The sequence below is a fragment of the Dreissena polymorpha genome, chromosome 8 (genome assembly GCF_020536995.1).
Source record: "Dreissena polymorpha isolate Duluth1 chromosome 8, UMN_Dpol_1.0, whole genome shotgun sequence".
Lineage (NCBI taxonomy): Eukaryota > Metazoa > Mollusca > Bivalvia > Myida > Dreissenidae > Dreissena > Dreissena polymorpha.
In genome coordinates this window covers 100,974,016-101,001,832 of record NC_068362.1, presented here as the reverse complement: position 1 = coordinate 101,001,832, position 27,817 = coordinate 100,974,016, and the positions used below count along the sequence as shown (strand labels likewise).

General features: G+C 35.8%; 1 long non-coding RNA gene across 4 annotated transcripts in view; it reads right to left on the bottom strand.

The window, feature by feature from the left end:
- Nucleotides 1-14,126, bottom strand: part of LOC127842609 (uncharacterized) — a 35,600-nt gene extending 21,474 nt beyond the window's left edge. For 3 of the 4 annotated variants that reach the window (XR_008031737.1, XR_008031736.1, XR_008031734.1), the window contains exons 1-3: nt 14,012-14,126; nt 12,414-12,479; nt 6,821-7,684 (exon numbers count right to left, since the gene is read on the bottom strand). This is a non-coding gene — a long non-coding RNA (uncharacterized LOC127842609). The remainder of the gene's footprint in view (nt 1-6,820; nt 7,685-12,413; nt 12,480-14,011) is intronic. The other variant, XR_008031732.1, reaches the window with a different exon arrangement.
- Between the last annotated feature and the right edge of the window lie 13,691 nt (nt 14,127-27,817).

Genomic DNA, 27,817 nt, shown 5'->3' with positions numbered 1-27,817 from the left:
TTTATCAAAAATCAGGCTTCTAGCTTAGTAACAAGCTTAACATAGTATGATCACAATTGCTTTTAGAATCGTGTGCTCAAGTCAGCTAAAGCAGATCTGTAAATGTGTTGCAGCACATATCACTTTTGAGTCTTTTTGGGTCAATTATAAGCCATATGGGAAATTCCTGATACACTCAATAAAACGCGACTTACACCACTTAACTGCAGTCAATCTTGTGGATGCGACCACTTGTATTAAGCGACCTTTGTCTTATGCGACCATTTTGAAATCCCACGGAGCTTTTTCGCTATATAATGATATTGTATTAAGCGACTTTTGTCTTACGCGACCAGCGACCGCTGATTTTTGTGTATTTTGATGTCAGAATCTTGAATTCAGCGACCACTAGGAGGTAAAAGTGGTTAATCTATTGATCTTTCAGGGACAAATCCGTGTTGTTTATCTAAGCCGATAAGATGTACTGTTACACCTCTGCTTTATTTTCACACAAACCATTATGCTTTGTCTCGTTGACTTGTTCTGACCGGTATTGTTGTAGACTGCGTATCAATTTATTGAGTTGAATAATAGAGGAACGTATTGCGCACAGTATACAGCTTAAATAATTTACTATGTGGAACGTTAAGAGACAACGCCGATTTTTCTCGAGTATAGATAACAGGTGCATAAACAATGCACTGTACGCGACAAACATTTCCTGAGAAGTGCGGAAAATAAACTATTAATCGGCAACATCTGTCGATATCCGTACATTACCAATTTGTAATAATGCTAATTAGTAGATATTTGTTAGCCAATCACATTGTTATTTGCTTAATAAATTTTCCAATCAGGTCTGTTTGTTTTCAATTGACGTGCTTAAATTTTTTCAGCTCATTACAGTACAGCCAAGGCGGAACAAACATTATCCGCGGCTTTGCCACGGCAAGATTATTAGTACGCGGCGGTCGAATCGTGTGTTCACGCGGCGAATCGCCGCGGCACTCGGCATCGTTCCCCGCAACGACGCCGAGCCTGTATCAACCTCGCGTACTTTCGCGGAGTGAATCAGCCGCATACGTACACGGCGGATCAAGTGAATAGATAAACATCTACACGTTCATTTGTGTAGCATAGAAACCTAGATTTACGCCACTTTCATAGTTATTAGTTTCATGTTATAAAGTGATATCATGGGCATCGTACAGTTTATAGGTGCCTATCGCAACCGTTGTTTATTGTTTGTGTCTTCACATATATACACTTATATTTGTTAATGCAGCATCAACATACTAAAACAATATCACGGAAAGAGGAAAATAATGCATTTGAATATCAACCGTACTTTGACAACTGACGACAGAAATTATTCGATTTACGATGTAAATCTCGGTTTAGTGCAGATGCGTTCATACGGCACAAAGACACTATTTTGTTTTACGGATCCTTTTTTCTTAGAGGACTGGATAAGTCATGTAAAATATCGACTATAATAAAATTTTTTTTATAAACAACTGGTAGCGAGATGTGTTGCAGATAATTGGTCAGTAACCACATTTCAACAAACTATTTTGTACATAATTACGTGACCTTGTTAATGTGTGAAATACATTCTTTACGGACAGGAAACTTACTTACTTGCCAGGCACACTAAATATGCTTATATGATAATACCTGTTGTTGTAAAAATAAAACCAAAAACAAATATGTTTGTTGATCATTGAAAGTTTTCTAATGGTCATCTAACAGTTACGTGTAATAGGTGTCTATCGCAACCGTTATTTATTGTTTTTGTTTTCACTTAAGATACACTTATATTTGTGAATGCAGCATCAACATACTAAAACAATATCCAGGAAAGAGAAAGTAATGCATTTGTATATCAACCGTCCTTTCGTTTTTCCCAACTTACGACAGAAAGTATTCGATTTACAATGTGAATTTAGTTTTAGTGCAGATTCGTTCAAACGACACAAAGACACTTTTTTGTTTTACGAATCATTTCGGCTTAGAAGAATGTCCAGTCATAAAAAATATATAATTTTATAAACAGCCGGGAGCAAGATGAGTTGCAGCTAATTGTCAGTAACCACATTTTCACTAACTCTTTTGACCTGCTTATTCTTTTCAGTTCAATTCAACAGTGAAAAATGCCCATAATATCACTTCAATATTAAATAATAATGAAACGGTGCAGTTAATAGACGCACACAAAGTAACTAAAACTACTTAAACCGATTCTAAAAATGACAAAGATAAATTATTATTGAAATTGAATTCATACATGCCCTTGATTATCGTGTTTTGTTTCGATGACTTTGATTTTTGTTCAATTTTCAAGATTACAACAATTTGTTTATAAACGGGAATGCACTCACTAAAAACACAACAGCACGCTTTTTTATTAACGATGTTATCTATTTTATTTTGAATCTGCGCACATTAAATAATAGGATTTGACATATGATTATAAATGTTCTTTTAATTTTTGTTAACGACTAATCATTTTAAAAAGATTGTTTGTTTTATGATACATGTACGCATGGACTTGGCGTCATGTCGCATACTTACTCGGCTTCAACAGCTGACGTGGCATCGACTCGTTTCGCCTTGCCGCCGCAGATCGCGAAATATGTTTGTTCCGCCTTGGCTGTACTGTATGTATCAAAATCGAGTCAGATTTCCTTAAGCATACATGCAGAAATTAAAATGTCAAAACAAAAAGTGTTAACGTTGAACGAGAAAATTCTGGTTTTGGAATTGTCAAAGAGTAAAAGTGCACGTAAAATCGCAGAAGAGTTTGGAGTCGGTAAAACTCAAATTCAGAACATTCTTAAGCGTAAAGCCGAGGTGCTTGAAGACGTGGAAAATAATGTGTCAGGTGAAAAAAATGTGAAAAATATTTCCTTGTCTATGGTGTTTTTGCAAATAAATATGTGTTTATATTCATTTTATTATAAAAGTTAAAATCATTGTTGACAAAAGAGATAATCCTTCATATAGATTAAAATTGAGGGTAAACATTCTTCCAGAATGGCCTTTTTTTATTTAAAGACTATTTTATTAAGAGACCACTTTTGATTACTCCCTTGAGTGGTCTCTTAATACAAGATTGACTGTATCATGTGCTTTTGTAAACTATTAAAACTAGAGCTTTGTCAAAGAAGTGACCCCCCACATGCGGCATTGAATTGACACAGAATATTTTGCATGTTTTCTTCACAAAAAATAGCAGACACCATGCTAAATGTTTAAAACGCACTTAGTGACCCCGTGACCTAGTTTTTGACCCGGCATGGCCTATGTTCAAACTTGGCCTAGACATCATTTAGATACAACTTCTGACCAAGTTTGGTGAAGCTCGGATAAAAACTACTTGAATTAGAGAGCGGACACCATGCTTAATGTTTAAACGCACTCAGTGACCCCGTGACCTTGTTTTTGACCCGGCATGATACATATTCAAACTTGAACTAGACATTGTCTAAATACAACATCTGACCAAGTTTGGTGATGATCGGATGAAAACCACTTGAATTAGAGAGCGGACACTGAATACGGACCGACCAACAGACTGACCGGCAGACAAGCTCAATCCTTTATACCCCCTAAACTTCGTTTGTGGGGTATAATTATAATCACATAATTTATAGGTTATAATTGGTCATTAAAGTTGATAAACTGATATACAATAAATAATAAAGAAAAAAATCATGTTATGCAAAGCTACAAACATCACTGGCCCCACTTTTGTATCAATGGTAGTTTTAGAACCATAATTACAATTGATGTAGAACCTGTTTTAGAAAATAGTTTAAGAGCCAGATATGTTGGTACCTGCTGATAAATGGCTCGTTTGTTGTTGTTGTTTTTAGTTTTAATATATTTCTAGATGTTCAATTTAAAATGCAAATTTGAGGGTTAAGCTTGACACTTTCGCATTTTCTTCACTTTTCTATATACTACATGTATACAAAAGTTGGTCGCTGAACTTTTAAACTGAAATATGATTAACTTGTCAATTAATGGAAGAGCAGAAACCACAGTTGGCATTTGGTTTAACCCATTTATTAAAGTATGATTGCATTTAAAGTCTTAGGCTATTAAGAGTGGGTCTCTTGAAAGCTTTGCCACAGTGACTCCTTTTGCAATGGCAAGGCCACTTACCTATTGTGATGAAGGGGCAAAGTTGCAGTTGGGGATATTTCTCTCTGGGCCTGAACTTGTGAGTATAAGACTCTGTGAACAGATAAAATGGTCTTAGCGCCTCCCAGAAATGTGTGCCTGTAAACCAAATAATTCAATGAATTCTCAAATGGCATCTGCTATATTGAAAGTCAATGAAGTTGGTTTGATTAAATAAATGCTCAAATATTGCCTTCTATATATGTACTCTTTATACAAACATATCCCTCTGGAGCTAATTAAGTTATGTGCAAAAGCAAAAAAAGTGGAACGGATATAAGGAGGAGAAAATGAAGGATGGAGGTTACTGGTAATTAAAGATGATGACAAATCTTTACACCCCCCCCCCTGCACCATTTCATAACGTAGTGACTTAAAAATCCCTATATACTGCAAAGATATCAAGGCTATTGGCGGCTATTATGCATATTTACGAGTGCATAGTAATGTTATTTAAATTTTTTAAGTTAGTAGCATGGAGTTTAATCAAAACGTGAAATTAGGAGTACACATCTGCACATTATACACGGTAAATTACAGCCCAAATATACCTTGTGGATGAGATAATATCGGCCCTTAGGCAGGAAAGTTTGAAACCCCAGGTTTAGACTGGCTGCACCCTGCGCTAAGGATTTGTTGAGCATTTGGCCCGAGGTCCTGCGCCAAGAGCCAACTGCCCCCGATGCACAGGAAGTGTCTCTGGGCGTCTGGGACCAGCTGACCAAAGAGCCTGTTGTTAAGCTGGGTACCAATCAAAGATTGCATCAAGTCCTGACAACAATAAATTTATATTTAGGATATCGGAATTGATTGTTCACCAATAACAACTCAGAATAGCGTTGTATCAATGTTTAATGCGCATCAATTTGAAATTGAAAGTTAGGGGGTTTTAACCTCAAGGAATACATGGTAAAGTACAGTTTGTAGCAAGGTGTAATACTTATTTTTTTAAATCAAAAACAGGCCTTACTTAAGCAATTTAGAATGTGAGACTGTACACCTTTAATTATGCGATATACAACTTAAAATGTGATAACAGACAACTTTAAATGTAAGACTACATAATTTTAAATGTGATACTCAGCAACTGAAAATGTGAGACAATACAGCTTTAAATGTGACACTGTAAAGCTTAAATTGTGAGACTGCACACCTTTAAATGTGACAGTTTATGACTTATACTTGAGACTAAACAACTTTAAATGTGAGGCAATTAATACAACTGTATGACATATAATAAGAAACAATAGATGCGAGTTGAATACTGTAAGTGTATGAGTACTTGATCACACATGTTTTATCTGTGGATCAGACAGAAATACAGATGAACGTCTTTATTGAAAAGAAGTCTATGACACTAGATATCTTGCAACCAGGAGCTGTACTAATTTAACTAGTAATTGTTGCCAATTCTGGTTAAAACTATTCGCTGTAGGTGATTTTGAATTGATACTTCTAGCTACTGGTGCTGAAATTGTGTGCATAAGGATATGAAAGCAATAAAGTGCTATTGTTTTGACAACATCTGGGCTCTAATTTGAACAAGGGCTGTTTGTAAAACATGCATGCCCCCCTATATGGGCTATAAGTTGTAGTAGCAGCCATTGTGTGAATACGTTTTTTTGTCACTGTGAACGGTGGTGGTGGTGGTGGGTGGTGGTTGTTGGTGGTGGTGGTGTGGTGGTGGTGGTGGTGGTGGTGGTGGTGGTGGTGGTGGTGGTGGTGGTGGTGGTGGTGGTGGTGGTGGTGGTGGTGGGTGGTGGTGGTGGTGGTGGTGGTGGTGGTGATTGTGGTGGTGTAGCTTACATTTGGTAAAATTTAAATATATTACAAGGGAGGCAAATGCTGTAACAAAAAAAACATGCATAAACGGTAGTTGTTTCTCTTGTTTGAACCATGCTAAATCCTTAAAATGCCTATTTCCAGTAACTGTGACCTTCACCTGTGACCTTGACCTTTGACCTAGTGACCTCAAAATCAATAGGGGTCATCTGCGAGTCATGATCAATGTACCTATGAAGTTTCATGATCCTAGGCCCAAGCGTTCTTGAGTTATCGTCTGACAACCACCTGGTTGAGGGACCGACAGACAGACCAACCGACAGACAGACCGGCCGACGTACCGACATGAGCAAAGCAATATACCCCCTCTTCTTCGAAGGGGGGCATAATAATAATCTTATCCAATTATATGTGACATAAATAATTTATATAACTCCAACTTCAAAATAGTAATGAAACTTAGTGAAATAAGCAAATTAAACAAGTTATTTTTATCAAAGACTCTAAAATGTGCTAGAACTAGGGGCCAGCTCTAAGCAGAGAGTTTATTTTAAACATTTTTGGATCGGGACAATTCGGAAAAAATCATGCTGTTTTGAATTAAATTGGGAAAATGGTTGTTGTTTTTGCTATAAAAAAAATAAACATTGAGAATAGTGCTATCTATATTAATTGCACTAAGGTCCAAGTTATAGAGCTGAATAAGGAAATTAACTCAATGTTGCAACCTATTAAAACATTTTTGGGGGGCAAACCTTGAATTGAAAATTTTAGCCAGTAATTATGGGAAAATATAGACTTTTTGAGAATAGGAGTGGGACTGAATTTTGGCCCCAATTTCGACAAAATAATTAATACTGTAAGGTCTTACCTGAGGCTCAAGGAGCTGAGCTGATATTGCTAAGGGCCGAGTTTGAGTTCTGATTAACGTCGGGTTGAGAGTCGATGGGCATACTGGACCACACAACACAACTGCTGTCATTTGTCAATGCCTTCTCAGCCTCGATTCAATACGAGGCCTATGGGCTCGGAGTGGGAAGTGCTCGTAACAAAGCTAGACATATTCACATTTTGCGCCTTGTTTATAATCTGGAGCGGAATTTGCGTCTGAGGCATGCCCCAAGGATGTATTGTGCTCTGGGTGTTCACAGCCAAGTCATTACTGCCATTCTTCGTCAGCAAAAGCGTCAGAAGCGTGTTCTCTTTGGACAGTTTACACGCCTGAGAGGACAAACCGAGACGTCCGTAACGCTATTACTGTCAAAACTATCAACAGCAGAAGTATCTACTTTGGAAAACCTACACTTCTAAATTAATTGCTTCAATTGTTCCTTGATTTTTTGCCCTGTTTCTTGCTGAATTTCTGTTGGTCCCATAATGAATGGAACAAGTTATTCAACTTTGTATTCTGTGATATTCTTTGTGATGTCCCAGAGCAAGCACACTGGCTGTTAGTTTTACCATTTCTACTGCTTATATTTAACAAAACTACTCAGGCTTGAGTGTGGAAAACTCGACCAGGACATTGCGGTTGTTGAGAACAGCCCGTGAAAACTTGACGTGCTGAGAATTTTCTGCAGAACAGAATTGTTCAACGATGCTGATCCTTCGAGGCTGCAGGTCAAAAGTGAGGAGTTAGTGGTCAGGGGAGGGGAAGGGTCGTCCTTGACTGGATCTCCTGCATGCTGGACTGGTACTGATGCTAGGCCAACTCGATACCAATGCTGGTGCTCTCCTGAAAACAGCACAGTGGGTTATATGAACGTGTAACAAATGTTTATATTACAATCTACAACAAACTATGCCTCTTGATTAGATGTGAAGGTTTTCAACAGCAAAAATTTATTCTCATGAATGTCTTATCTGGTATTTCATTGGTTCCTTGTCCTGAATAGCATGAACATATATACAATTAAACCATTTCGTATTGAAACATTAAAAGTTATGGCTATTGCTATACTAACCTGTAAATTCATAATTATAGTTTTTCTTAACTTTCAGAGATATAATTTCATAAGTCAATATGCAGCTCGTCAATATAAGGAAGTGTCGTCCCAGATTAGCATGTCCACATAAGCTAATCAGGGAAAAAACTTTCTGAATAGACTGAATTATCATAAAGATGATTCTTCTTTTCAACCAAAAAATACCTTTGAAGAGGAAAGTGTTCTCCCTTATTAGCCTGTGCAGAATTCAGAATGCACAGGCTTATCTGGGACAACAATTTAAGCACATGCAAAAAGCCCCATTTTCCACAGCAAGGCTTATTTATCTTTTTAGCCATTTTTTCCAGCATAACAAGACCAAGGAATGGAAAATTATATTGTTAAAAATTTAATATTGTTTGAGTGCACCCATTCTTTTAATCACTTTACTTTTACAAAGCATTCATATATGTTTTACTTTAATATATGTTTCAATAAGTGGGAGGCAAAAACTAAATAAAAATGTCTTCCAAAAGTTGCAAAAAGACACATACAATTTTTACCATGCCTTGAAATGTCTTAGCTTGTTAAAATCTGTTTAAATTCACAATAGAAAACATATCCAAAGTACATTTGTAAATCAATATCCAACAAATTAAATGTTCAGTTTCAGTGCTCATTCCGTTATTCCACTAGCATATAAGGAAGCGCCTATTATGGTGTACTTTATAAAGAAGGAAAGACAATCTGTTCAGTATTCACATACACCTGGGAGTAAAATTATGTTACAGGCCACTTGCCCTTAATTACTTCTAGCTGATAACACTACTTTGCTCTTACTTTGATGACGCCCACAAATCCAAATTTTTACAGTAACCAATACCAAGACATGAATTTTTTCTAAGTATAAAAACATTAACTTTGTTTCATATGTTTAGGGAAAATAAAAGTTTCAGTACAAATATTACCCACACACCCTCAAACACAAATCATATACATGTAACAGGGCTTGATTTGTCTCATCTTTGTGAAGCGTTTCAGCCCACTCATTTTAAATTTGTTAAAGTTGTGAACAAATGAGGAGCAAACTCCTTAAAATTGCCAAAATTTGAGTCACAAACTTGTTTTAATTGTGAAACTTTGAGTCACGAAATTCTCAAATTTGTGAAAAACAGCCATTCGGAGGAAAAATAGCCCTGAATCATGCTCTTTGAAAACAGACTTATATTGAATACCTCTTCAAAACAGGTCCTGGATGATAAAACAGAGCAAAATATTAGTCACCAATTCAAGCTGGAGACTGGAGTGTTACACACCTGATTCTGGAAAAATATTTATACTTGTTGGCATGACACTTCAAGGTTTAAAAAAAAAAAACTTTTTCGTGGACACTTAAATTCGTGGATTTTGTATTTTTCGAAAAAAGGAATTTGCCCTGGGTGATTTTGTTATAAGTTTGAGCTAATTTCATGGATCAGTAAGCCCACAAAATCAACATTAATTAATGTCCCACAAATAAAAATGAATTTACAGTTCATAATCAACATGTTTTTTAGAAATGTGTTTGACGAGATTTATTCTATTTATTTTTAATTTAAAATCAGACTTAACTTGAGTCTTATTCTGGGACAACTGGGCTTAATGAATGTATATAATGTCCTCCCACATTAGCCTGCACAGTCCTCACAGGCTAAAACCTGAGACGACAATTTCCACCAAGACTTGATTTTTGTTTGGAAGAAATTTCCTTAAAACTAAAATTTCCTCAAAAGCGGAAAGCATTATCCCTGATAATTCTGAGTGCGCACTGCACAGGCTAATCTGTGGATGGTACATAACATGCATTAAGCACCCTTTTCTCATAACAAGGCTCACCTGGTATCATCTTGTACAACTCTGTAACAGACTGTAGGGGGATTTACTTTGAGCCTCATTCTGAGAAAACAGGGCTTTATAAATTGTGCACTAAGTGCACTAGCCTATAGAGCCACACAGGCTTATCAGGGACAACACTTTCCGCTATACTGACATTTTCTTTAAGAAGAGACTTCCTATATACAAAAAATTGCATAAATGCAGAAAGTGTCATCCATGATTTTCCTGTGCAGACTACCCAGGCTACTGTGGGACGACACTTTACGCAAATGCATTTAGTCCCTGAACAGACTACACAGGCTAATCTGGGACTACACTTTACACACATGCATTTAGTCCCTGAACAGACTACACAGGCTAATCTGGGACCACACTTTACGCACATGCATTTAGTCCCTGTACAGACTACACAGGCTAATCTGGGACCACACTTTACACACATGCATTTAGTCCCTGTACAGACTACACAGGCTAATCTGGGACCACACTTTACGCACATGCATTTAGTCCCTGAACAGACTACACAGGCTAATCTGGGACCACACTTTACACACATGCATTTAGTCCCTGTGCAGACTACACAGGCTAATCCGGGACCACACTTTACACACATGCATTTAGTCCCTGAACAGACTACACAGGCTAATCTGGGACCACACTTTACACACATGCATTTAGTCCCTGAACAGACTACACAGGCTAATCTGGGACTACACTTTACACACATGCATTTAGTCACTGTACAGACTACACAGGCTAATCTGGGACCACACTTTACACACTAAGTGCACTAACCTATACAGCCACACAGGCTTATCAGGGACAACACTTTCCGCTAGACTGACATTTTCTTTAAGAAGAGACTTCCTATATACAAAAAATTGCTGAAAGTGTCATCCATGATTTTCCTGTGCAGACTACCCAGGCTACTGTGGGACGACACTTTACGCACATGCATTTAGTCCCTTTATCCCAGAGGGAGGCACATGTGTTTCTTGAAAAAACACTCAACAACAGACTGTAAGCAGACTTAACTTAAGTTTGTGGAATGAGGCCGGAGTCCTTCTAATAGGGAAAATTCTTGGTGTTTTGACTACAAATTGGGTAATGTTGTGTTGTTGGATTTTTGCTTACAAATACTATACAATAGAGAATAAACGTTTTCAATATTGCATTTAATAAGGTTCAATTATTAGAGTTGGAGAGAGATAAATTTGGTATTGTGATAAATTTCTTTTACTTTACCTTCAATTGGAAATTTTAGGAAGTTGTTTGGGAAAAATACATAGTTCCAGCATTTGGTATGGGGCCGATTTTGGCCCCAATATTTGACAAAAAAACAATAACACAGTATACACATCAAGAACTTAACACCTCCTCGCTAACAGGCTCTATATGATCAAGGCATTCAAAGCTTAACTAAATATCTCACAAATTTATACAAACTCAAGGCCTGCATGGGGATGACATGGGGATGACAGAAATTCTTGTGGTGTTGTGTTACTGAGGTTTCTGTATTGGTAAGTTGGAAAGCAACAAGCTGAAGAATGTTTTGAGTTATTGATCCTCAAGTAAATGAAGTCGTGCTGTAAACACAATACATAAAAGAAAAGACGCAATTTTAACTTCTATGAAATCATATCAGTTTCTTCTCTACTTCATATTTAGCATTTTTAGTACAGAGGTAACTCTGTAAAATCATTATTATGCGTTTGAGGCTTTTTTGTTGATAAAAAGGTTTTACCAATCCACAAATTTATCACAAACACACGGGAAATGAACTGACACAAATTCCTCATTTATTTTTCCAAACTGAGTAATCCACACATTAACTAATTAAATTTCCATGAAATACTTTTGTAATCATCAAAATTTCATGAGGAGGAATATCAATGATTTTGCAATATACAAACAATTTTAAGAAGATACTTTACCTTATGTAAATTCATTCTGTTCTTTACCGCCTCATCTTTTTGCATTCTTAATTAACAGGAAACCCTACATATGTGGGTTTGTTTTTTTATAGTGAAATGACGTCATGACGGTGCGTTATGACTCTTCACGAAAAAAAAGCAATAAAGTCATTAATCACGAGATTTAAGAAAAATCGTTTTTAACCTTTTCCCGCATAGATACGCATAATCGCGTCTCGATTGATTCCCTAATACATCCGTATAAAACCATACTTTTCATCTATTACTGCCAACTTACGACTTTAACCGTTGCTACTCATTACCCGATAATCCCGTATATTCCATTATAGGACATTCTGATAAATATTTACGACAAAAGTGCTCAAATTTTCCAAGAAACACATTCACCATTTTTTGTTAAATTTTGGCATATATGTTACTGTGAAAAGATGTGATAAAAAACGTCCAATCGGGGCGTTTTTTTTCCACTAAACACGCTTTAATCGCCTGACGTGATGTTCCCATTTTTATGCATTATAATTATTATATCTCAATCATATTTCAATTAGATCTAACTAAGTATTTAACTATCAAAAAATGATTTTATTCTTATAATTTGATATATTAGAAAGAATGATATTAAATTAGTTTTCCCCAAATCAATTGACTTTTCACAGGAAAATATTCCAAAACCACATTGGCATTTTCCCCAAAATGACAAAGAAAATGTCCGACAAAGGGTCTATGTTACCTTCTGCGTATTCAGGTCATTCTTGTCCACCACAGCCTCAGCATCGTTGTCCTGACTCAGCAGCGACTGTAGCAGCAGAATAGCTTGATGTATTTCTTGTATGTATATTTAGGACTCAAACAAATTTATAAACAAGAGCACAGCATAATGTGTGCCACGCTACGCTGCGAAAGCTTGTCAGATTTTAAATTTTTTTTTTAGAGGTCACAGTGACCTTGACCTTTGACCTAGTGACCCAAAATGGGTGTGGCGTGTAGAAGTCATCAAGGTGCATCTACATAGGAAGTTTCAAAGTTGTAGGTGGAAGCACTTTGATTTTAGAGGCAATGTTAAGGTTTTGTTCAAGTTTTATATTAGAGGTCACAGTGACCTTAACTTTTTACCTAGTGACACAAAAATGGGTGTGACCTGTAGAACTCATCAAGGTGCAACTATATAAGAAGTTTCAAAGTTGTAGGTGGAAGCACTTTGATTTTAGAGCCTATGTTAAAGTTTTATATTAAAGGTTACAGTGACCTTGACCTTTGACCTAGTGAACCAAAAATGGGAGTGGCGTGTAAAACTCATCAAGGTGCATCTACATATGAAGTTTCAAAGTTGTAGTTGGAAGCACTTTGAGGAAATGTTAAGCATGTTGTTTAATTTTTATATTACAGATCGCAGTGACCTTGACCTTTGACCTAGTGACCCAAAAATAAGTGTGGCATGTAGAACTCATCAAGGTGCAACCACATATTAAGGTTCAAAGTTGTAGGTGGAAGCACTTTGATTTTAGAGCCTATGTTAAAGTTTGATGTTAGAGGTCAAAGTGACCTTGACCTTTGACTTAGTGACCCAAAAAATGGGTGTGGCGTGTAAAACTCATCAAGGTGCATCTTCATATGAAGTTTCAAAGTTGTAGGTGGAAGCACTTTGATTTTAGAGCCAATGTTAAGGTTTAAGCACGACGCCTACGTTGGACGGCAGACGAGCTGGCTATGACAATAGCTCGGGTTTTCTCCGAAAACAGCCTCACTAAAAATGTAACTAACACACTTACGTTGATATAAATGTAATGAAAATCAATAACAAATGTTCAACAGCATAAAACATGGAACATTAATAAATCTCACATCAAGTGTTACTTTTCTGTAAACATTGCGTACAATATCAATACATACTCCTCCATAGATTACTTAAACAATTTCATATTTTATAAAAAAAAGTATTCATCCATATACATTTCTTACATGGCATGGTGTTTATAGAAATGAAAGTCTAAAAATAGCCTCAGTTGCTATGTACATGTGCATCTATGTACAAATATTGAATTTTCAGTTGAAATGCTTTGTTTTTTTCATGAAAAGTTTACAAGAACTTAATTTTAGGACCATATGGCACAAACATTATGACAACATAACATAATATGCATAAGATCTAACGTTCAAACAAAAACCCTCTCATTGTATAATAAGATAACAATATGTGCACATAAATTATTTGTATCTTTAACTACACACTTAATGTTGTATTGTAACATCACACACTACTATGTTCGTATGCTAAACAACACATTGTCATTGAAATATTAATCACTTATTACCACAACTAATACATACATGTACACACTATTCCACTCTGAACACCAGGATGTTGTCGTTCCCGTACAGTCCCACAATGATGGATGATGTGGTGCTGCTGTAGCAGACTGACATTGGAGACCACACTCCATCCATCTCCTCTGTATTCAGAGTGGCAAGCACCCTCCCCTCCCTGTCCACCTGTAGTACAGTGTAGGACCAGTGTTCACAGATCAGCACCTGGCCTGCAGGGGTCACATGTAGACCAAGTGGGCCATCTAGTGCTGGGTCTGAGTATGTAGCCAGGAGTGTGCCATCCCTGGCCAGGGTGTGAAGCTTGTGCTGGGACCAGCTGGTGATGTACAGCCTGTCTCCTGTGGGACTCACAGCACACTTGTTTACTGCAAAATAGAGTAACATCAAGATATTGAATTACTGTAAATGTTAAATAATCTAATTAAACATACTGCAGTGATATTGTATTACACATATGTTGCTATAAAGAGGCCTTTACACATCTAAAATATATGCATACATTTCAATGATTCAAAAGTTAAGCGTGACAATAAACTTCAGTAGCAGAGCTATTGTGTTAACGTTTGACATGTTGAAATGCGACTGGTGAGTTCGATATGAATTGAAGCAAAACAATTACACAGATGGAAACAATTACACATACAGAAACAATTGCACAGTTCAATCAACATGTTAATACCATGTATATATATATATAAAATATATATATATATATATATATATATATATATATATATATATATATATATATATATATATATATATATATATATATGTGCAGCATGAATAGATTTCCCACACATGTATACATAATTCATACATGTGCCGTGTTTTTTTAACACAACGTTATTTGTGTTTGTAACAAGAAAAATAAATATTAAAAACAACAGTTATTGACACTTTCTAGCTAGTTTGTTACCGAACCAATTTCAACAGCAAAATGTTTAAATGAATATACTACTATAATTACATTGTAACTAATACATACATTTGAACACTTCATAAAAGAATACAACCACAAGAGTACCTTTGTTATATGGTGTTATGAAATTGTTCAATCTATCAAACATATTGTACATGTACAATCATTATAAACCAACCACAAAATTAAGACCAGGTCAGAAAGTGTCTCTTTCCCAGGAATTCAGTTTCTATTTATAGACATGTCATGTAGTGACAGTCAAAATACTTCATTACTCATGTTTATAATCAATATTTCTGAATCTTGTATTGGCTACTGCAGAAATCAAAGGGCACATATGAATTATTAAACAAATAGTTTATAATACATCAGTGGGTTTTCTGCTATTACATCTGAATTTTATTTAATTATCATCTCACAAAGTATATAACTATAAATTATATGATTTTTTTTTCAAAATAAAAAGATAAAGGCCTAATGGGTCAATATCTGTTGATTAAAAAAATAAATCCCAATTCGGTTCATTGAGTCAATAAAAATTCCCAAATTTGTCATTGTATGGATTTAAAATAACACAATTTGACTAGACTCCTTTTCCCACAATGGCTAGACAAATCCCTGTACATAATACAAATGTTATCAGAATGGATTCACCATGATTCTTACCTGTATAATCAAAATTATAGAGTATGCGGATCAGTTTGCCATTCAGTGAGTATTTGAACAGTTCTACACCACAGATGACAAAAAGGTCTTCTTGGTGATGGGCAATACCTGTACATTGATATTGTAACTGAAACTTCCTGCCAGGAACAAGCTTTCCCTGGTTGACAGTGATAAACTGGACCTCATTTATGTTGGTATTATTCACATTCACAGCCACTGCAACCTCACTGGGTGTGATCAAACATATGTCAAATGGCCAAGCATTCACATCCCAGTGATTCACCACCTTGTACTGCTGGTTTAGAAGCTTGACTCTCTTATTATTGTAGTCTGCGACCAGGACCTGCTCATCTGGGAGAGCACATATGCCTGTGATGTTACATGAATATTTATCACCTGGTATTCTCACATTGTGCACAGACTTCCGCTGGACGTTAAACGCCTTGCCTGACTTTCCTAGCAGAGTTAATGCCTGCTGTATTATATGCTTACATTTTATGCTGGCTATAAGACAGAGCTCCTTATTATCTCCAATTTTCTGAACAATTTCAGGGAATTGTGACAAGTCATTGTGAAGAGTGGTGCATTTATGAATAGAACTTGTAACTGACCCTTTAATGCTTATAACTTCATCTTTCATCTCGTTAAGTTCCTTTGTAGTAATATCAAATTCATTCACGATAGAGAGAACACTCCTACACATCTCTTCTTTTAAATATTGCTCATTTCCGCCTGATGTACCCACAAAACTATTATCACATTCATCTATGTAAGTATTTAAATTGCCACGCATTTGTTCTATCATAACTGCACTATGTTCCTTGTATGTTCTCTGCAATGACTGAATGCTGGCCTCCTGACTGATTTGCAGGGTTTTAATTTCCCCCAGGACAGTTTCCAGCTCCACTGACAGCCCCTTCAGGCCAGTTGGCTGCGAGTTGGTCAGCTCCGAAATCTGGGTCACTTTCCTGCACTGGCTGAAATAAAAAATTAATACATGTACATACTAAGGAATAGTAAGTGATATTATGTAATGCTTCAAACAAGAATAAAGTGTTAAATATAAACATACATGGACAATAAATTAACGCTTCTTGGGCTTAATATGGGGTATATAGATTTGCACTTTTCCATCCATCTGCGTGACTTTTTTGTTCATGTGCATGTTCATGTTTACAAGTGCAGTAACCAGGCATGTGAGCTAATGCGCACCTCTATATTTTGTTTCTGTTTTCATCAAAATTGTAGTAATGTCTCCTATTTAGACAAAAATGACATTTTAAAATATGTGTAGAGTGAAAAATAAACAAGGGCTGTTTGTAAAACATGCATGCCCCCCATATGGGCTGTCAGTTGTAGTGGCAGCCATTGAGTGAATACGTTTTCTGTCATTGTGACCTTGACCTTTCACCTAGTGACCTAAAAATCAATAGGGGTCATCTGCGAGTCATGATCAATGTACCTATGAATGTTTATGATCCTAGGCGTAAGCGTTCTTGAGTAATCATCCAGAAACCATTTTTACAATTTCAGGTCACCATGACCTTGACTTTTGACCTAGTGACCTGAAACTCAATAGGGGTAATCTGTGAGTCATGATCAATGTACCTATGAAGTTTCATGATCCTAGGCATAAGCGTTCTTGAGTTATCATCCAGAAACCAATTTACTATTTCGGTCACCATGACCTTGACCTTTGACCTAGTGATCTGAACATATATAGGGGTCATCTGCGAGTCATGATCAATGTACCTATGAAGTTTCATGATCCTAGGCAAAAGCGTTCTTGAGTTATCATCCGGAAACCATTTTACTATTTCGGGTCACTGTGACCTTGACCTTTGACCTAGTGACCTGAAAATCAATAGGGGTCATCTGCGAGTCATGATCAATGTACCTATGAAGTTCCATGATCCTAGGCCTAAGCGTTCTTGAGTTATCATCCGTAAACCATCTGGTGGATAGACAGACAAACGGACGGACGGACGCAGGTACGGACGGACGGACGGCCGGACGGACGGACAGACAGACAGACAGACAGACAGGGCAAAAACAATATGTCCCCCACTTATAATAGTGGTGGGGGACATAAAAAAGGTAAAATGCCCAAAAATTATAGGGTTCAAACTTTCAAGTTTCAATTAATATTTTCTTCACTAAAGTACTGTTAAAAATTGATTATCGCCAGTAAGCATGCACATAGTAGGACAATCGTGTTCATTTTTATAAATAAATATTTTACTTCAAAGATTTCCCCAAGCCTGCGAAGTGCCCCAGCGAACTTTTTATAGTTATGATTGCAGATTATTTTAACAAAAAGATGTGTGTTTAAGAAATCATGTAATAAAGTTCTCTTTTTATTTCTCTTTTTTTTCCAAAATATTCAAAAATACTGTTCTAGTCGTTAATAAAATGTCCCCTTGATAGTTAAGCTGATTCAATTTTTGTGTAAATAGTTGTATAAAGTTCCAAGTTCAGAAAATTGTTTGGATCTTACAGTACAGCCAACGCGGCACAAACACAATCTGCGGCTACACCACGGCCAGATTATTAGTACGCGGCGGCTGAATCGTGTGTTCACGCGGCATATCGCCGTGGCACTCGGCATCGATCCGCGCAACGACTCCGAGTCTGTAATAACCTCGCGTACTTTCGCGGAGTAAATCCGCCGCATACGTACGCGGCGTATGGAGTGAAAAGATATCCACCTACATGTACATACAACATGTACATGTATGTGTAGCGTAGAAACCAAGATATACGCAGGTTTCATAATTATTATTTTCACGTTTTAATAAGCGATATGACACGTTATGCGCTTAAACAAATTATCGTTGAATTAATTACGCGCAACTGTTAATGTTTTGTTCGATTATCAAATTATCTTTATTAAATTTGTAATCCGAAACACACTTCCGAATTTTAATGCTAACGCGACCTGGCAAGTTCTAGCGTCAAATAAACAGTGCTAAAATATCCTTTGTTTCATAAAAAGCGCGCGAAAAATTATGCAGGCATGAAGAACGTCGTTTGGAAAGTGTGGGTGTATTTTGTGTTGTATAAATACATGAACATCACGTCAGGCGTAAATCACATGTTCAGTGGGAAAAAAAAGCCACAATTAGACGTTATTTCATCATCTCTTTAAATAGTAACAAATGCCAAAATGTATTTGATACTTAAGAAAGTATGGAGAATGTTTGTGTATCGTAAATATTTACCAGCATTTGCTTTAAAACTGGAATATACGGGATTATCGGGTAATAAGTAGCGATATTAACTGTATAATATGAACTTAATAAAACGTGTTTATACACGCATATTCAAACAATAGTTATAATAAGCTGATAATTAACAAAACAACAAATACGTCTTCACCATCTTGATTATTGATGTAGCTTCAAACTGCTTATTTTCTCAGCTTAAATATAATAGCACAATCAACATGCAATTTATTTATAAATCCACCATATGCTGGAGCCTTGACCACTTGTATGTGCAAAAACATAATAACGTGACCTTGTTTATGTGTGAAATACATACACTACGGGCGGGAAACAAACTTAATTGGCCAGACACATTAACTTTGCTTACATGTATATGCTAAAACAATCCGTGCACAATAAATTTATTATGATTTTAATTATTATTATAATAGTTCTTTCAAAATGTGTTCACTACATGTAACTAATAATTTTAAAAAGATTTTTTATTTCATGATAAGCATCGACTCGGCATCATGTCGCGGATCTCGCCAGGCCTCGGCGGACAGATGCAAAGCTTCCCGTTGAAATGCGACTTGCCGCCGCATACTCACGCGGCTTCAACGACTGACGCGGCATCGACTCGTTTCACCTTGCCGCCTCGGATCGTGAAATATGTTTGTTCCGCGTTGGCTGTACTGTAAATGTGCTTCCACGTTCATAATTATAGTGCTTATAACTTTAATAATTATAATGAAATAGCTCTTTTATCTTTGATGATATATATTTTTATATAAACTCGAGAAACTTACATTTGCTGTGCACCACATTACAAGTTTGGTAAAAAATATTATTTGTTACAACATTCAAAACCTTGTTAGGATTGAGAAAGAAACGTTTATATTTTTTTGCTATTTGACAAGTTGGTAAGCTATGTCTTTCATATTTGTTCATACTTTAAACCCAATGTCTTTCAACATATTTGATTTTGCATTGCTATTTTTGTGATACTGTTTGAAAATGTACATTATTGGCATGTTATTTGAATGCATTCTTTATAAGGAACAGTGTAACCCAAAAAGTATAGGGACAGGGGGCCATGCTGTTAAAAATGACTGATTGTATGTAATGATTTTATTTGGAAACAACCTGTGGCCATCAGCAGAGAAACTTTAATATAGAAATAATATTTAATGTTTATAAATATATTTATTTACAAAGTTTATTTGCTGTCATTGTTTCAGTTCATATTTAAACTGTTCACTTTTAATATCCAAATGAATTTATTTTTAAAATACCCATCTTTCAAAGATACACATAAGTGTATTTAACAAATACATTTGAGTGAATTTTAAGGGCACTAATACGCTTAAAAATACACTAGAGCGTAGGTTTTTCAATAATGCACATTTGAATACACTTGAGGTTTATAAAATACTCTTGATTGAATTTTAAGTGCACTAATACTCTCAAAAATACACTAAAGCGAATTTTTTTGGTATAAAAAAATACACTTGAGTGTATTAATGCATTAGAATAATACATTTGAGTGCAGTTTTCATCATGTTGTTTTAAGTCAAATTAATGCATATAAATGCACTTACATACACTTGAAGTTCTTTGTTAAGTTAGTATTTTTAGAGAACAAATAAAACTGAAGCATATTAGTGCACTTAAGTACACTTAATATACTCAAAAAGTGTGTTATTTGAGAAAACATGCAGAAAAAACTCACTTTTTTTAACAGAACATGCACTTGTTAAAGTGAATTATACGATGTCAATAATGCTGCTGCGTTGTATACGCATTAAATTTGAAGTTTACACACTTTTTCAGGAAGGGAAAGATAAACAAATCAATTAAAAAGCACTATTAAGCATAAATTTGATCAACATGAACTGTTAATACCCGAAAACAACGATCTGAATTGCAGAATGTGTATCGGTTTGACAGTAAACATTATTGAGTTATTTACTCCCATAGGTGGAAGTGTTCGGCGCGATGTGCAGAAATATTTCATGAATGTTAATAAAAATACGACGTAATTTAAAGGGCTGTAACAAATACACTAGGTGAGGAATATGACACGTATCAAGAATACAGGTGGCGAATACGAATATTTTTTCGCGAATATGAATTCCAATGAACAAAAGTAATACTGAAAAATTGACATGACATTATATAGTATGAGTATTTGTCAATTTGATAATGAGTATCATTGCATACTGAAAATATCTAATATAACGCTTTGAAATAACAAAACACTGACTACAACTGCTAAAACATTGAGTTTTGAAACTTTTGAGAAAACATGAGTAGTACCAATAAAATCCTTGCGTAGAATAATTAAGAGTCAGCAGTTGACACATTATTGACAGTACCCATTCACATTGCACAATCATTGTCGCAAAGATAAACAAAAAAGATATTCCATCTGCTAATCCTTTGTGTGTATGTTTAAGCATCAAATCACTCATATTTACCTAAATAAACATTAAACATCCATTGAAAGATTTTTCAATTCAATGACGTAAATATTTAACCTGTGCCTGCCATTTTTGTTGATAATCTCACTGTGTAACATAGAGGGTGGGGTAAACATGATGAAAAACTCCGGAATAAGGAGAAGAACATTTAAATATACGGGTTTATTGTATGAACCTTCATTTGTAAGGTAAGATAAGATGATTAAACTTTCAAACTCGAAACCACATTGTTTGTATTTGTCAAATATTCAGTTCGGGAGGTGGCATATAACGAATACGATTCGTCCACAGCAGTATTCGAGTGATTTGAATATTCAAATGTATCGTTACAGTCCTATTAATGTTTCTGCTCATATTTCATTTAAGCTCACTTTTAGTTTTAGGTTTTAACCCTTTCCCTGATAGACTTCTTATCTGATCTGCCACTCCAGGCCAATACCAGTCCTGCTGTTCTGATAACAGTGACTCCATATACAGCTGATAAGCCTGACTACACCATCTCAATAGGGTTATTGGGAAAATAATGGAAAAATTCTCAACTGTTACACCTGTCTTGTTTAGGCTTAATTTTCACTTAGTTGCTTGCATTTCACATCATTTGTGTCAATGTAAATAATGTAGAGAAAATAAATTCTCCTTCCAACCATATAAATTTTAAGTCTGTATTCTAATAAATAATACGAGGATATAACAAGTAAAACAAGCGTATGCGTCAATGCAACAGGAAATGCAGTGAGAACCCCACCTTAATATATTGAATTGTATACTGAAACATTCGGCGATTAATCTTTTGATTTGTCGGCATTTTGTTTCATTTCAGACTGGACCATGCAGTTTAACTATCATAATTTCTGTGCTTTATTACCCAAACTCGTTAGTTTCTGGACACATGTGCTACTGAAAATAGCCACCGCGATTGCGTTTTATGGCCCAAACAAGCCCAAAGTGTCCAGTATCCTGTGTGTTTTATCCCTAAATGTTAGATAAGCACATGCATGATTAATTATTATGTTGGACAGTACAAAAGGCCTACTGAAAACCGCAGACTGCGTCTTTGTTTTATTGCTCAATCAAGCAGCGATAATCCAATATCCTGTGTATTACAAAAACACCAACTTTAGATAAGCACTTGTTGTCTGTCAAAACCATGATTTTATATGTCAGTAAATATATCGAAGTAATTCTCGTAAATAATCTCGGAAACGGGACTTGCTTTAAACATTTATCATTACCATATTAATTTTCATAAAATAAATGAGAACCAAACAAACATACACAGACAACATAAAATATAAATAATTATGACAAATTAAATGGAAAAAAAACGTTGGTTTATTTTCGAAAAATCACTTTTACTTTCTCCTAATTTCCAGAAAATGACTTGTACATATTGCATAAAATCTAAATATAGATGACGCTGTTAATTGGTTGTTATAAAAGAATATTCATGAACTGTACACGGCACTTTGTGTGCAATCAGATACAGTACAATAATTGTTGCAATATTTAACGAACTAAAAAAGTATAATGATACAGCGTTTATTTCTTTTATTTTATTCAAGGAAATGTATAAATCATTTGCAAGATACCCCGATACTTAAATGGAAATTCAATACGAAGCTGTTACGTTGTTTTCTGCGCTATGCAGTTTTTGTGTATAAATAAATACACTCAGGCCTATTTTCGCGCGCTTTATGTCCAAACAAAGACTTGACACGAAAATATCATGGGCATATACATGTATTTATTTCAGGCTACAATTTGTAACAGAACATTAACTGTACACGGTGCGCGCACACCACATTAAGTTATTTACGCGTGTTGGATTACCCTTGTACCGATTGGACACCTATTTCATCAAATCTTTAAATATAAACATATGCTGAAATTCATGTGATACTTGAGAAAAATGTCCGATGTTTGTGCTAATGAGTATTTTGAGCACATTTTTGTCAATATCAATCAGAATTTGCATTTAACAAGGGCTGTTTGTAAAACATGCATGCCCCCCATATGGGCTCTTAGTTGTAGTGACAGCCATTTTGTAAATATGTTTTTTGTGACCTGAAAATCAATAGGGGTCATCTGCCAGTCATGATCAATCTACCTATCAAGTTTCATGATCCTAGGCCTAAGCGTTCTTTAGTTATCATCCGGAAACCATTTTACTATTTCGGGTCACTGTGACCTTGACCTTTGACCTAGTGACCTCAAAATCAATAAGGGTCATCTGCGAGTCCTGATCAATCTACCTATCAAGTTTCATGATCCTAGGCCTAAGCGTTCTTGAGTTATCATCCGGAAACCATTTTACTATTTCGGGTCACTGTGACCTTGACCTTTGACCTAGTGACCTCAAAATCAATAGGGGTCATCTGCGAGTCATGATCAATGTACCTATGAAAATTCATGATCCTAGGCCCAAGCGTTCTTGAGTTATCGTCTGACAACCACCTGGTGGACGGACCGACCGACAGACAGACCGACATGAGCAAAGCAATATACCCCCTCTTCTTCAAAGGGGGGCATAAAAATTAATTTATGTGAACAAAGTTTACTTTAAAACTCCGGAAATATTTTGGCAGGGCTTCCGCAGTCGTTCGCCAAATTCGCCGTTGGCGAAAATTTCGCAAATTCGGCGAATACAATTCTCGGTTGGCGAAAATGCTCGGCGAAACGTTTTTAAAATTCGGCGAATAAAATTTTCGGTTGGCGAAAATGCTCGGCGAAACGTTTTTTGCCTGTCAAGTACCATCACAGACAGTAAACTCTTTAAACCGTTGACTGTGCGTCAATACATCATCGTGTTATTAACCAGAAAATTTGATACGCAGTCTGCAGCAACACCGGTCAGAACCGGTCATCGAAACAAAGGAAACTTGCTGGTGCATTGTGTACTGGCAGTGACGTCACCATCTATGTATAGAACGCTTGCTGGTGTGAAAACAAAAGGTGTTATCGAACATTATGTCAATACCACGGGCCTGGCAAAAGCATTAAACAACAAGAGTTCCGCGGTCGGAGATGACCGCATTGAAGCCGGATTTTTGATTTAAATGACAGGAAAGTACCTTTCGTGTTTTTGTCAATGCAATACTTAAATTACTGAAATATTGTTCAAAGGTCAAAATGAAATGTAAGTACTTTTCAAGGCATGAGCAAACCTTGTGTTATGTTTTGAATGCATATAAAAATTTTAACATTTTAACATTGAAGGTCACAGTGACCTTGACCTTCAAATGAATGACATTGAAATGAGCAGTGGTGATCTTCTAGTACTGGCCAACCTTTATGTCAAGTTTGAAGACTCTAGGTACAAGCATACCAAAGTTATAACATGGAATAAGAACTTTAACATTTTTACCTACCAAAGTTATAAGAACTTTAACATTTTTACATTCAAGTTCACAGTGACCTTGACCTTAGAATGAATGACCTTGAAATGACCAGTGGTCATCTAAGTGTGCTTGCAAACCTTCATGTCAAGTTTGAAGACTCTATGTCCAAGCATACCAAAGTTATAACAATTTTAACATTTTAACATTTAAGGTCACAGTGACCTTGACCTTCAAATGAATGACATTGAAATGACCAGTGGTCATCTTCTAGTACTGGCCAATCTTTATTTCAAGTTTGAAGACTCTAGGTACAAGCATACCAAAGTTATAACATGAAATAAGAACTTTAACATTTTTACATTCAAGGTCACAGTGACCTTGACCTTCAAATGAATGACCTTGAAATGTCCAGTGGTTACTTACTAGTTCTGGCCAACCTTCATGTCAAGTTTCAAGACTCTAGGTCCAAGCATACCAAAGTTATAACAACTTTAACATTTTTACATTCAAGGTCACAGTGACCTTGACCTTCAAATGAATGACCTTGAAATGTCCAGTGGTTACTTACTAGTTCTGGCCAACCTTCATGTCAAGTTTCAAGACTCTAGGTCCAAGCATACCAAAGTTATAACAACTTTAACATTTTTATATTGAAGGTCACAGTGACCTTCACCTTCAAATGAATGACCTTGAAATGACCAGTGGTCATCTGTTAATCCTGGCCAACCTTCATGTCAAGTTTGAAGACTCTAGGTTCAAGCATACCAAAGTTATACCATGAAATAAGAACTTTAACATTTTTACATTCAAGGTCACAGTGACCTTGACCTTCAAATGAATGACCTTGAAATGACCAGTGGTTACTAACTAGTTATGGCCAACCTTCATGTCAAGTTTCAAGACTCTAGGTCCAAACATACCAAAGTTATAACAACTTTAACATTTTTTATATTGAAGGTCACAGTGACCTTGACCTTCAAATGAATGACCTTGAAATGACCAGTGGTCATCTGTTAATCCTGGCCAACCTTCATGTCAAGTTTGAAGACTCTAGGTCCAAGCATACCAAAGTTATACCATGAAATAAGAACTTTAACATTTTCGAGCACGCCGCCCGCCCGCCCGCCCCCCCCCGCCCGCCCGCCCGACAACATCAATCTATAAGCCGAGATTTTTTCGAAAAAAATCCGGCTAAAAAACTATTTCTTCACAAAAACACATGAAATCTTGTTTCAACAGGAATTTGAGAGCATTTCTGTTTAATAGTTTCATTATTTTAATATTTTGGGAAAGGTAAAGTTTGATTAAGAAACCAACAATTTCGGAAATAAAAAGGATACCATTCACTCGTTGTAATATATTTCGGATATGTTAAAAATTCAGACATTTTAAGATGCGGACATTTATGTGTTTGTTTCGTGTTGATAGTTTGTAAAACTATATTTTATCATATTTCAGGCAACTAGAATGGATGGTGGCAATTATCTGGGCCTTTCTGACAAGAAATATGCGTGAAAAACATTCATTTATTTGAGCCTAGAAATCATCCTACATTTACAGAAAATGTTTTAACAACAGCAACTGTCAAAGCTGATGTATATCATATCCAAATGACCAAATATAACTGTTTAACAATATGAAGTGAGAGGCTTTGAAAATAAAGCATCTTTAGTCTTGATCAACTGTTATGTTTTGCAAAGATTGAAATATGTGCTCATGAATGAATATCTTTAATGTAATGAAAATGTGCTTATTTTGTAAACAATGTGAACTGAACATGTGCTTATGATGTATGTATAAACTGATATTCTGTTATGTAGAATAAAAGTATGATTATTACATTGATGTATGTATACCTAGATGTATACATATCTATAAATGTTTTTGTTATAAACTGATATTCTGTTATGTACAATATTTTAAAAGGATGATTATAGTAATAAATATATTTAAGCTTCATATTGTACTTATTTGTGTTCTTATACCCATAGACTTTCACGAGGCGGTCCCAAATGCTTGGCTAAAACTTTGGCTACAGTTTTCTAAAATTTGGCTACAAAAAAATCCAATTGGCTAAAATGTTGGCTAAAGAAATTTTTGAGCCAGGGGAAGCCCTGTTTTGGTCAGCTGTTTTAAATTATTTATATATTAATCAACAATTGATCTCTTTTCTAAAATATAATATATACTAAAGGAAAATTAATATATCATATGGTTCATAAATAGTTTCATATAATGGGTGAAACATTTTATTTGCGTCGCACTCTGAGAAAACTAGGTTTAACCCTTTCAGCCCTGGAACCGAATTTTAAAGGCCTTTGCAAACAGTTTGGATCCAGATGAGACGCCACAAAACCGTCTCATTAGGATCCAAACTGTTTGCTATTGTGATAGTATTCTTTAAAAAAAAAATCGAAGAAAATGCTAATTTTTAAAAATTTAGCAGACAACATTTAAGCAGACGACAAATTTCCCAGCATGCAAAGGTTTAATGCCCGGGCATAAAGTGTTGTCTCAGATTGGTCTGTGCAGTCCCCATAAGGCTAATCAGGGACGACACTTTCTGTCTAGACTGGGTTTTGTCAAGTAGAGACTTCCTCTAAACAAACAAAAAGCAACAAAACAAACAAAAATTAATGGCGCCCCATTTTCCCAGAGCCAGACTCAGGGTGATCATTAAGAGAGAGATTTAAGGTCACAAAAAGCTTGTAGACATAATAAATCCTGACAACAAGCACTTGTACATAATTTATCTTTTTTTCTGTGTTTTTTCTATAAGAGCATTGTCCTTCATCTAAAGAGATTTATCTAATGTGAAAATACAACACCCAAGGTCATGTGATGAAGGGAAGGCTGAAGGTCAATAGTAGGTAACTATAGCGGGTCTCTGTTTATCCGATTTCATGTAAATAATAATTCATCATTTATCATAACTAGCCAGAGAACTGAGTATTTATAACTTTATGATTAACTAGTGATATGGGAGATGACTGCATTCACAGCAGCGTTTTTTTTCCTTCTTTTACTAGTACCGGGGAACGGTACCTTTCCCAAAGCCTACCGGAGGCTTCCCAATTTTAGCACCGGACCTTTCCCAATCTCGATATCTACCGAACGATTTTAGGTGCCGTTCCCAATAGCCAGTGCCTTTTATTTTCGCTGGAAATATCTTTTGATATTGTGGAGCCTTTCAT